General features: G+C 38.3%; 1 non-coding gene across 1 annotated transcript in view; it reads right to left on the reverse strand.

Moving 5' to 3' along the window:
- Nucleotides 1–9,684, reverse strand: part of LOC136877235 (uncharacterized) — a 50,599-nt gene extending 40,915 nt beyond the window's left edge. Inside the window, exon 1 of the transcript XR_011018556.1 lies at nt 9,521–9,684. This is a non-coding gene — a transcript (uncharacterized protein). The remainder of the gene's footprint in view (nt 1–9,520) is intronic.
- Between the last annotated feature and the right edge of the window lie 1,701 nt (nt 9,685–11,385).

An 11,385-nucleotide genomic window follows, 5' to 3' on the forward strand; every position in this document is an offset into this window, starting at 1 on the left:
GGAAAGCAATGGCAAACTTCATCAGTCCTCACCTTGCCTAGTACGCCTCATTTGGGCTCTGCCATTGGTTTTTGCAGTTTCCCTATAACTGCATAGCCTTTGGTGGTGCTATTTGAGGATCCAACCATCCTCTGGGAGGATGACCTAACAGCCTTCCTTTGGCGAATACCTTAATTATTTGAGACATTTCGGATCCCTTCAATTTTTTCTCCCTGATTAGCGTTATATAGACTATAATTGCCTAGTTGTACTTCCTCTTAAAACAATCGTCACCATCACCACCGCCCTGGAGGAAGTATGTAATACCTACAAAAAAATTGTTAAATTATGTTCCTAATCCTCATTTCCGTATCTCAAGTTATCAAAGGCTAACCTAATGGGCGATATAATGAAAAAATGCAAACTCATGTCCTCATCCCTAGGTGGTGCAGCTCCTTTCAAGAAAACCCCATTGCAGGTGAGCTGCATGTACCATTTTAACCACATACCAGCCCTTCTGACATTCTAAACTTTCTGGCGGTACCGGGAATCGAACCCAGGCCCTCAAGGATGGCAGCAGCTAACACTAACCGTTACTCTACAGATGCGCTGAAATAATAGAGCCCAACTAAATATAGACAAAGGAGAAAAAGAAGAATTTCAATGTGTGACAAACTAAACGAATGGCATTTCGAAACAAGTATGTTACGTCTTACATTCGCGTGTTTCACGTTATGGTCATCATTTACTTAGCTGTTGTAATAGTACTTAATGATTGGAGTATTTATTAAGACTCCTTGGCAACAGGTCGCAGTTACGGATCATGACGTCACCGTGGAGACTCTAGTACTCGGAGAGGCTCGGAACAAGACCGACTACAATATATCAGACCGTAATATCAAAACCAAGATGGTGGACGTCGTAGGCGCAGTAGCTGCCGACTGATGAAGGTTAGGGTAACACGCAATAACTTCATTTCGACGATAAACCAACACGATTTTCGGAGATGTCGGAATTTAGTGCCGCAAGAGTTGTTTTACCTGCCAGTAAATTTACCGACACGAGGCTGACGTTTTTGAGCACCTTCAAATACTACCGGACTGAGCCGGAATCAAACCCACCAAGTTGGGGTCAGAAGGCCAGAGCTTCAATCGTCTGAGCCACTCAGCCCGGCGTCACATTAAATTATTGTGTTGATACCATTGAAAGAGCTACGCAATATCTGGTTCAATCAGCCAGAAATTACGAAAAGATCACGTATATATTTTGCAAACGGTGGTAGGTAATTTAACATGATAAATGTAACATCATAGGGAAAATCACTGTTGCACCGATGAAAACGCTTCGCGAACAAGTACTCATCACATATAAACAACTAGAATCACACATGTTGTGCTAGAATAGATGGACAACCCCACAGCAAAAGAGAACAACAAGCTGATTATTTCGAAATTTCACTTTGTCAAATAACGTTTTCTCTTAGATTACACTTCGCTGGATAGATGGAAATACATTATAAAACTGTTAAAATGATATTTATAACATAATTTGGAATGTTTAAAAATAATTTAAGGTTCGAAATTCCTCAATTTATTCACTCTCATAAGAACTATGAAACATAACGTGTTGCCTTAGTTTCGAAGTGGTGGACAATTTCTAATGTTCAGCACTCGATGAAAATGAAGTACACCCGAAATGATTACGCCAACTCAATGAAAAGCCCCGATGATGTTAAGCCTTCCTTACTGGAAACTCTTAAATCGTATGTTGACATATGATATAGTAGCACTTTCAACCATGATGGTAAACTTAGAAATGAAGCATTCAAACACTAAAGATATAATAGGATTTTCCCCATTGAAGAACATGAGTAAAACAACTCTATTGACTCTAAACAATGATGTCTTTAAGCTACATGGACGAGCTACAATTTGGTGTAGACTGCTTGATAGCAGATATCCACAGCATGAATCGAAAGGTATTGGTACAATAAAACCCCTGAGTTACAAACAAAGCTAATCCTGCAAATCCCCGCTGTGGGTGGGGGCGGTAGAATAACACCCACGGTATTCCCTGCCTGTTTTAAGAGGCGACTAAAAGGGGACCCAGGGGCTCTGAACTTTGGAGCGTGGGTTGGCGACCACGGGGCCCTCAGCTGAGTCCTGGCATTGCTTCCACTTGTGTCAGGTTCCTCACTTTCATCTATCCTATCCGACCTCCCTTGGTCAACACTTGTTCTTTTCAGACCCCAACGGTATTACGTATGGATCCTAGGGAGTCTTTCATTTTCGTGCCCCTTGTCTTCCTTCGGCCGATACCTTCATTTTTCGAAGTGTCGGACCCCTTCCATTCTTTCTCTGTGATTAGTGTTATATAAACTGATGGTTGCCTAGTTGTACTTCCTCTTAAAACAATAATCACCACCACCACCACCACCACCATCATCCCTGCAAGTCACTATTTCTTCTGTGTAACAGTGTACAGATTGCTCCCTCTGTCACACTATAAGTTTTGTTATACACCAAGATCTAGCCAAATGTTCCCGCAGGCAAGCACAGATTCTTTCAAAATTGCATCTAAATCACACGACACTTTGAAGCACATAGACGCCATATCAATTATCACTATCTAAATGATTTTTTTTAGAAGTATACGAATAGGTCCATCATTTAGAATTAGAAAAATAGTTTTCCCTAATCTCAGACTTAATGTCAGATGTCATATGCACACTACTGTTTTGTAGAAATATTCACGATGTATGTTCCTGATCCACTTCTCTCTTAATGTTTAATTCCTTAGCGAACTTAAGAATAGATGTATGAGAGGCATTGCCATAGCTCGATTTAAATCCGGTTCACAACACGATCAAAACAAACATATTCTCACATGACTGCATATAATTACAGATCTTAGTGACCACTGACCCATATAAATACATTCACACACTTATATTCTACATATAAACTAATACTTATCGTCAACTTACATGAAATTACTCCGACTGAATAAGAAAACAAAAACGAATAGGCTCACCATTATCGGTTGGAAAAAGATCTTCCCTAACCACAAATTTTGGTTACACACATAGCCTACGATAGTTTGGTCTTTGACTTCCACATTTTCCCGGTGAATATTCCTTATCCATTTCTCCTGTAGAGATCTATCTTCAGGGAATTTAAAAGCTTCAGCAACGGTATAATTAGAACGCAGCAGGAACGACCCATTTTGTGCTATGTTACAGCACGGCAATATAAACACTATTATACATTAAAAATACCATCAAATAAACTTCTAACAAAACACCATACTGATAAACCGTTATAGATTACTATTTTACCAAACATTTACTTTATACTTCAATAACTCGATTAAAATAACACTCTTTAACAGAATGTAAACACAGATATGAACCAACCACATGTCTCAAAAGTTCGCCCACGAAGTCGCCATTTTCCTCCCAATCGATAGTAACATTAAGGTCTGATATATTGTAGTCGGTCTTGCTCGGAATCGCCAGACTCGATTCTCGCGAGTCCAAGCGTCTCTCGTGCAGCACATCACTACTGGCAAATCAAGACCAACTACAATATCTCAGACCTTAACCGACCTATCGAAACTGTACGTAATGGCGGCAGCTGGAGTGCTAGCATGCGTTTGTTGTGATTTGTGTAGGCCGTATTGTTACCAAATATTTACGGAAATTTGAATATTATTAATCGTACATTATATTTATTTATAGTCTTAAGAAGGTTATAGATCCTGTTTCAGTGCCGTAAGAAGCCGTTCGTTCTTAAAGAGCTTATTTATTCCAACAATATCGGTGGCGATTAGGTTAATGTTGATTCTCGTGTTCTTCTCTGAAAGTATTTTCTACAATTTTAGTTACCTATGCAATATGTTTATAGTTTAATATGCTGTGTGACTGGATGTAAGTAAGAGCTTCAGTGTTCCAGTTTCCGAAAGACCTAGTATTAAGGCAAAATTGGGTTAAGAGAATTCGTAAGGAAAACGTCGAACAGAATCATAGGACTAATAATGTGTGCATTAATCATTTTATCAGTTTTGAAATCAAATGTATTGTTAGGGAAGACATTATATACCCATAGAAGGTGGTGATTTAATTCGAGTGCCGCGCAAATTTCCAAAGGTAAAACTAATGATGCCTATCCTAGCATTTGCCCTATCAGTCAACGTACCTTGCTACAAAGAAAATTAAATCAGCCCCAGAAAGATCCGGAAAATCATGACCAAGATTTATGATTGAGAGACTAAATTAATCTTAAACGGTGGTGCAAGAATGATGTTAATTTTCAACGTTTTACAATAAACATGCGTAAACTAAACCTAACCCCATTTCCCGTGTGTGAACATGAGGATTATGTTTTTTTTAAAATATAAAATACAATTATGCCATCAATTCTGGTGAGTTTTAAGGTGACGAGTGCTTTAGATGGTCAAGTGTATCATACAAATATCGCTTGTACCTACTCAACGATACATGTGGATTTTGGAGGGTTGAAATTTTGTTGGCGAAATTTGTTTGCGTGTTTTATATAATGGGCTGTGGTTAATGGTGTTACATAGTATTTCATGTGAGGTTAATAATGTTCTTTGTTGACATCTATATATATATCGTATTTGCTGACCAGAGATTCATATGTGAAATATTCTTATACTCAATGTCTGTTTCAACCTGACGTTGATACAATATTCTCCCTTCGTTATTTTTCCCTCTGAAATTTCATTTAGACTTACAATACGCGATAACGCTACTTTTGGTGTTTAATTATTCACATTTTCAGTTAGTGAGTTGCATTTCATTACGTTCGACTTGTGATATTTTCTTTAGGTGACTCGGAATAAACATGCATAACCTTCCCCTCAACCTCTCATATCGCACACCGATGTCCGCCATGTTTTTTCTAGATTACGGTCTGATGTAACTGTAGTTGGTCTTGGGCAAGGTTTGTCTAGGGAGGTCAAGTCACGAATGCTTCTTATGGAGCCGCCATATTGGGTCATTAAGCGAGCGTAACCAAAGGCAAGTGTATTCGAACTTAGAGAATTTCGGTGCCATACATTGAAATAAAACAAAATACCAACTATTTTGCATAAAGTTTTTAATTGGGCATCTACTGTCCATGTATGTATAACTGCATAACACTCAAATGATATGAATACATTCACAGCTATTTGAATAGGAAGAAAATTAACAGAGCCTGAAATTCTTTTTTTTTTTTTTGATAAATAAGAATCAACAGAAAAGCTCATGTCCTACTCTTTTACTTCCTTACAACTTTGTCTTACTTTGTTTCTTTTTAATTTCATCTGTCAAATACGTAATATCATTGACAGAAACATAGAAATCTGCACAGTACCTGTGTCATATTATGATTAGCGGTACATGAAATACTGAACTTGAAGTACTGTACTTAAAGTACTAAGAGACAGTTGTAATAAATTACCTTCAGCGTTTTCTTTATTAAGAAAGTAATTACCGATACTGCGTTTCTAAAAGGTTACTCCAGTATGCTGACAAGCACTGAATGCCTCTTGAGTTGAGTGCATTAAGTTATGTGTGGTAACTGTTGTTATCCATTCTTATGGTATTTCTTTGGGTTCTAAGGCAAAAAATACTCTGCACATGTGCAACAATAGTGATGTTCTTAGCTACTCTTAACTAGTTTATTGATAACCCATACAGCTATATAGTACAAAGTGGTAGTGGTGATTATTGTTTTAAGAGGAAGTACAACTGGGCAACCATCCTCTATAAACACTAATCAGAACAAAACAAATGGAAGGGGTCCAACACTTCGAAAAATGAAGGTATCGGCAAAAGAAAGATGAAGGCCACGAAGTGCATGGAAATGAAAAACTTCCTAGGCCTCGAATGCGCTAATGCCGTCACGTTCGGAAAAGAACAAGTGTTGACCAGGGGAGGTCGGATGGGCTAGAATAGGTGAGAGCCTAACACAAGTGAAAGCAATGTAAAGACTCAGCTAAGGCCTCGTAGTCACAACCCAAATTGATTTCCCCCTGTGGGCGGGGGCAATAGAATAACACCCACGGCATCCCCCTGCCTGTCATAAGATGTGACTGAAAGGGGCGTCAGGAGCTCCTAACTAGGGAGCGTGGGTTAGCGACCACGGGGCTCTTAACTGAGTCCTAACATTCATGCATGTATTTATTTATTTGTTCGTATCAGAAGCATACATTTTACATAGCATAATGGTACTTAATGACATACATATCAAATAGTGTCTGTCCAGAATTTTGCCAAATCACGCGCATTAGGTGTCGCAGCCATCAAGTCCTCTATTGTGCAACTCAAAGGACACTTACTACAGTTCATGAAATGGGCTGTGGTTTGGTCTTCACCACATTCACATTGCCTGGATGTGCCAGGAAAGCCCCAAATTACCATATTGATTCTTGATCTACCAACCCCAGTGCGAAGCCTGTTCAACGATTTCCACGTAGACCATTGTTCCTCGTGTCCTGGAGGGAGATGTTCAATTGGCAGCATCCAACCAGCAAGTTGAGGATTTCTAGTTCTCCATAATTTCAACCTTGTGGATTGAGCAGATTCGTTTAAATCTGCGGTTGTATTCAGGAAACTCCTCCTAGACCTCAATCTTCGGCGGGCAGGTTCATATCCATACAATGGGTGTGCACATGAGGCAAGTGCTTTAGTTCTCTCATTCATGGATGCAACTTCTCTTCTTATGTCTGGTGGGGCGATTCCAGCCTAACAGTAGATTCTATCTCGTGGAGTTGGTCTCAAGCAGCCAGTAATAATCCAGAAGTAACATCAACTATTATATAATAATAATAATAATAATAATAATAATAATAATAATAATAATAATAATAATAATAATAATAATAATAATAATAATATAATAATAATAATCGTTAAGCAAATTAAAGCCATTGGTAGACAAAATTCCATAAGAAATAGAAATTCAGTCGCTATTTAGTTGAGTTAACCTAGGTTAGGCTATTTTAGGGATTATATTAGGATATTATGTTAGGCTATGGTACGTTAAATTACAGTAGTTGGTTAGTGCAAGTGTTGTGATCTTTAAGTATTTGTCCAGCCATATAATGTACTCCATAGAGCATTTAGGATGAATGAAATATAGCTGTAAATAGCAACTACAGTACCGTATAAGACTGCTATTAACAATTGTTGTTGCCATGATGGCAAGCTGGACACAAATTGTTGGTTTGAAGTGATAGGCCAGTGAAATTAAGCAATTACAGTTAAAATTCCTGACCTTGCCGGGAATCGAACCCGGGACCCCTGTGACCAACCATTTAGCCATGGAGCCGGACACATGAAAAGGAAATTTTCATAAACATCAATATTACTATTACACATTTCCTGTTGCTCTTCTTGCATGTTATAAAGGACAACTCTTTCTGTGGGAGGTTTCCTATTATATGTCAAAGACTTGGGTGGATTAGGGACGTTGAAAATTGCTGGGATGGAAATCCACTTGAGTAGTTTACGCCTTTAGTTCAAATTGCGATTCTTCAAAATTATGTTAGAAGAAAATACATAATAAGACCTATAAATATAAAACATCGTTCATATAAACATACTATTATTCAGGAATAATACGAATGTATAACTTCACTAACCGCGCACAAGAAGAAATTATCTGTAGATTGCCATTTGTCACGCCTACAGATTTGTACGTACTGAGCTCTCCTTTGCTTATCTCTCGGGAAGCGAAACACTCTAATTCCGTCAGTTGTCTTGTTTTGACAATTTGGTGCGGCACAGTACCCCATTTTCCTTCAAAATACAAGTAATAACTCACATCATTACATTGGGCACGCCCACACAACGACGATATTTAAGACCCAATATGGCCGCCACCGCAAAGAATTGTGGTAGCGTGACCAGACCTCCCTAGACAGACCTTGGTCTTGGGCAAATACAGTAGCGACAATACGCAACACTCCGCGAGATATCGATGGACAGCTATTAGAGCTCCCTCTAGTGGACTGACCTGAGAACTACTGATTCTGTCATACGAGCACGTGTATTTCTGTGTGAAGTTTTTGGTGTTATTTATGCGTTTTCAGGAGTTGACATAATTAAATAGTAGCGTGTGCCATTCCTTGATATCTCCTCTCAACATGCGGGGAAAGGTATGTGCTGTGTTTGGCTGCAGTAACTATGAAGTAGAGAAGAATGTGCGGCCTTTCTTTCGCTTCCATCGTGAAAAGAAAATGTAAGTAATATTGTGTTTGCATATATACTCTTCCAGTGACAAAGAGATTTTTATAGTACTTCATAATCTTCTGACGTGCTCGACCCATATTTTCACTGGCTTAAAATATAATACGCATATTTTATTGTATAATGCAGCGTTTAACCTTCAATACCGATGTGTTGTTGTAGGTGTGATCTGAGGGTTTTGAAATGCCACAGAAATGATTTGAATAAGGTACACAAGAAAGATGGGACGTTACGCTTATATAAGAATTATAAGATCTGTTCAGATCATTTCCAGGCCAGCGACTTTTAAAATCCTCGACTATACAGCCAAGGGTATGTTACATTTTTACTCTAATTGTACGTAAATATTCCTCAAAGCATCACTATCGACAACATTTTCATACTTTTCTTTCTTTTATCTCTCTTCTCAGATTAAAGCCGGGATTTTACAGATTTTCTTTCTGTTAAGAGGAAAACTGTCCAGCTTTTAAATGTTAATTCGTTGCTCATGCGTGGAAAGGAATGTGCCGATATTTTTATTGACAAGTGTCTTAATGTGATGATACAATGTTTTTAAATGAGAAAAAGACAAATCTACCCGTAAAAGTTCAGGCAGGAATGCTAAAGCAAATAAAGTAAAGCACTGAAAGATCAAGCCATTTCACATCTTGTTTATGTCTAATTTCAGTCTTTAAATAATAATCTTTCAAAAATTCTTCATTCATTTATCCAGAATTGCTTCAGCAACTTCGAAGTTAATATCTCTATAATACTTTCTTTCTAAACATAATTTATTTTTCCATCTTCGTATATGCAATTTCATTGATATTTGAATTTAGCGCGTCTTTTTAGGTCAAGTCACTAGGAGCGCAACCGTCGAATTGTCTCCCATTTTAACAAGGCTAAATCCGTAAGTGTCACGTATTGTCTCTACTGTATTTGCTACTGGTTACCAACAGGTTCTGTTCACACTCACACACACAGACGCGCGCACACACTATCTCTCTCTCTCTCTCTCTCTAGTTTGCTTTCTAGCTGTGCGTAATGGCAATCCAATGGCAACTCGACAGCTTTACAGAATCAAAGCAACTAGGGAGAGTGAGTGACGGCTCTTTGGTGATGGTCCTCTAGACCTTAAGTGAATCTATCAGTAACTGAGCTAAATGAAGTATACTAGACAGACCAAAAGCAGCATACGACAGAAAGTGGCCTCCTTTACAAGTGCACCCTTGGGGCACTCGTAAACTGTGCTATATGCAAATTTGTTCAGAATATAACTCATGACATGTACATCACGTTACTTACAGTAATCTGAATGAGTCTACGTTTTGTTGCTCTTGCTTGGAGAGAAATAATGTTTTTATCGACAGCAGAACGAAACCAGGTTAACAACACCAAGACTGACTCCAATCCTCAGACCTTTATGCTATTCCCCATCCTCCAAAGATGGCGAATCGCGTAGCCGGACATGTTGGAAATGTGGGTTTGTTTTGGTTTGTTGTTATCCAATGTATTAATAGTTGGTGTTATTTCATAACATTGACGATAAATGTTTCTTTGTAGAATATAAGTGTGCGAGTATATTTATATAAGTCAATGGACACTTGGGATCTGTAATCAAGCGCAGTAATGAGAGAATGGTGTTTATTTTGACCGTATTGTGAACTAGGTTTAAGTCTAACTATGCCAATGCCCTTCATACAACTATTCTTAAGTTTCCTACGGAATATAACATGAAGAGAGAAATGGGTTAAAAACATAGGCTACATCGTGATTATTTTGAAGGCGATGATAAAACTGTAGTGTGCATATGTTATTCTGAGAATAAGTCTGGGGTTAGGGAAGACCTTTTTTCTAATTCCAAACGGCGAACCTATTCGTGTTCCTTAAAAAAATATTAATTTCGATATAATATAGGGTAATTGATATTGCGATATTCCGTCAGTGTCTATGTGCTTTAAAGAGTCGAGTGATTTAGATGCAAGTATAGTTTACAATAATCTGTGCTTGCCTGCAGAAATGTTTGGCTGGATTTTGGAGAATAATAAAACTTGTAGGTGTGACAGATGGAGCAATCTGTATAATGTTACACAGAAGAAAGTGACTTGGAGAGCTTAGCTGGGTTTGTAACGCAAGATTTTACACTACCAACACCTTCTGATTCATACTATGGTTATCAAGCAGACTACACCTCAATCAATCAATCAATCAATCAGTCAATACTGATCTGCATTTAGGGCAGTCGCCCAGGTGGCAGATTCCCTATCTGTTGCTTTCCTAGCCTTTTCCGAAATGATTTCAAAGAAATTGGAAATTTATTGAACATCTTGCTTGGTAAGTTATTCCAATCCCTAACTCCCCTTCCTATAAATGAATATTTGCCCCAGTTTGTCCTCTTGAATTCCAACTTTATCTTCATATTGTGATCTTTCCTACTTTTATAGACGCTATTCAAACCTATTCGTCTACTAATGTCATTCCACGCCATCTAATAAAAGAAATAGATAGTGTACAGAGGAAAGCAGCAAGATTTGTAACAGGGGATTTCAGGAGAAAGAGTAGTGTATCAGAAATATTAATGAAACTAGGGTGGGAAACTTTAAGTAAGAGAAGGGAGAAAACTAGACTTATAGGTTTATATAGAGCCTATACAGGAGAAGCAGCATGGGGAGATATCCGTGAGAGGCTTCAGTTGGAAAATAATTATATCGGCAGAACTGACCACAAATATAAAATTAGAAGGAATTTTAGCAGAAGCGATTGGGGTAAATTTTCATTCATTGGGAAGGTTGTGAAGGAGTGGAACAGTTTACCAGGGGTAGTGTTTGATCCTTTTCCAAAATCTGTACAGATATTCAAAAAGAGAATAAACAGCAACAGAGAAAATAAATGAAGTGTTAGAGGGCATTCAACCAGTGCAGGTTATTGTAAATTAAAAATGTGTGTAAATAAATTAATTCCATCCCCTGGTCTAAGGAGTTTGGACAGCCAAAGTAGGGGACTGCCTGTAGGGGTGAAGTACAGTGGGGACTTCGAGGGCCCTGGGACCGCTACGGTAGCTGTGAAGGCCCTTCAGGAACTCTGAAAAGTGGTGGTAAAAGGGGCTCTGGTTAAGACGCAGAAGGTCGTTATGCTACTTAGGTTCCAGAATGGGTAAAGAAAAGAAAAAG

Source organism: Anabrus simplex, chromosome 7, assembly GCF_040414725.1.
Source record: "Anabrus simplex isolate iqAnaSimp1 chromosome 7, ASM4041472v1, whole genome shotgun sequence".
NCBI lineage: Eukaryota > Metazoa > Arthropoda > Insecta > Orthoptera > Tettigoniidae > Anabrus > Anabrus simplex.